Source organism: Durio zibethinus, chromosome 19 (genome assembly GCF_047325235.1).
Source record: "Durio zibethinus cultivar Kanyao isolate XHJ-2024 chromosome 19, ASM4732523v1, whole genome shotgun sequence".
Taxonomy (NCBI): domain Eukaryota; kingdom Viridiplantae; phylum Streptophyta; class Magnoliopsida; order Malvales; family Malvaceae; genus Durio; species Durio zibethinus.
Window position 1 is genome coordinate 6,536,250 of NC_143180.1, and position 2,274 is coordinate 6,538,523.

Sequence of the window (2,274 nt, forward strand, 5' to 3'; positions counted from 1 at the left end):
GTTTGTTGTTTTAGTCAGAGAGACAGATTTGAATTCATTTTTTCATATCTACATATGTAGGAATTCTTGTTATTTTTTTCTTGACTTTCTCCTTTTACAATTTCATTGGTACATCGCAACATTTGATTCTTTAAGATAAATTCATATGTATTTTCATACTCAAATAGCCAGATTTAAGAAATAAAAACGAAAAAGGATAACTCCATTGGAATCTAAAGGTGTCTGGTTTTACAAATGCAGAAAACATGCAAGACGTAAAATTTCCATCCATGTGAAAGCAAAAATGTAAAGAAGGGAATCATCACACAACATAATATAAAGTTGAAAAGTCTTTACATGTCATAAGATAAATTAGATTTTTTTTTTCCATTTCATTTATGATTTATGTGTATACGTGGGAGAAAAGTATTGAATAAATGTCAACTTATTTTAATCTCATATCCCCTTGTTTCAGAACAATGATTTCAAACTAAATCACCATTATTAAGTAATTTTCCATTAGGGGGTAATGTGTATATGGAAAGTTTGAATAACCTTTCTGTATTCTCGTTTCAGCCTTGTTTTTGACAATGACATCCATATTGAAAAACTTGTAGCATAGAATGCCTCAAAATCGATCATATCATTAGCCAATTTATCAAATCATAATTAATTCACCAAGTTATCAACTTATGTATCAACATACAAATTCTACTCTTTAATCAATCAAAATAAATAAACATTCTACCCAGTAGGTTGACAACATCATAATTTTGCAGTACTTCTGCCTTAATTACAAATTCAAGATAATGACAAAAATATGATAAAGGGTAAGCCTTAATCGAAACCGTTTAGCATCTTATTCCAAAGTTGAAACAAATTACACACTTACATAGAAACCATGAGGTCCATATATATAATCATAACTTGGGGCATTATTCTTATTTTAAATAAAAACATATAGATCCCCCATAATAACATTTTACACAATATTATAGAAGAATAAAAGCAAGTAACTTGCTATCCAGGCATGATTAAACCCTTAGCAATTTAACCAATGATCGGAACCCTTGTAACGATCCCATAAGTGTTAACCCAAACACGAACCCTAGTGCACAAGAAATCCCCAGTGACTATTGTTCCTTCCAACACTATCTCAGCATTGACATGAGGATTCTCCTTCTCAATTGTTGCTGCTGCATCCTCCCCTTTCTTCCCCACAAGCTCCGGCCACGAACTTTTCCCTACATATATTTATAGGCACAAGGATTTATATAATTTTATTAAAGGACAGGAATTTATTAGTACAATTACAAGGCAATATTAGGATTGAAAGTTACCTTTGCATTCATCTGAAGCCATCTTTTTGTTCCTTTCACTCTACTGCACTATCTCAATTAATTTCCTGCTTTGATTTGTCTGTGACTTTGTGTTATGGCAATTAGTGAAGATGGGTATTTATAGATGAGGAGTATGTTAGCCTGTTGGTCATTATTGACCTTTCTTGCATACAGCTGGCTTATGCTTCAAAGTTTGAAGTTTTTTTGGGTAAATTGTTTGTTGTTTTCAACATCAGCCGTGATAAAAATTAGGATGAATATTTGCGAAAATTCAACTTATAGTTCTAAGATATATGTGGTTTCTGCCACTATTTTGTAATATTTTGTATGCATTTGATTACACCAAAGCTTCTTTGAACAGTTCAAAGCCTTAGCTTGTAGATATTGCAATAGGAAAGCTTGTTTCAAAGATTGGATTATGATTCAGGATAATATTGGATAATGCCAAGGTTTTTCAAACAAATATTGGCTTCACAACTCAAACATATCTCTCTTGGTCAAAGCAAGAATCAGCCGAATTTGAACAATTCCGTACAAAAAAAGAAAACCTTTTTTATTTTGGTTGACAAGCAAGATTTCAATGGAATCTCTGGTGACAGGTAAAGAAAATGTATACGTTAATTATTATATATGTAGTCTATTAATGATCCATACCTCTCAACAAGAACCTAATTTTAATGCATGTGAAAATGAAAGCAAAAAAATTGATAAAATTGAAATTATGTGTTAAATCGTAAATTCAATTTGTGTATGTTGTGAAGACAGAGGAAAATATATATATTTAATAATATTTAAATTTTAAATGGATTAATTAGAGCACGAACAGTATATCAACCGAATTTAAATCATATCAATCCCATCCATGAACACCTACTCTATTATTTTTCATATGGATAATCTACAATAGAAAATGCTCTCAATGCAGGGCAAAATCCAACGAGAGGTGATGCCGCGA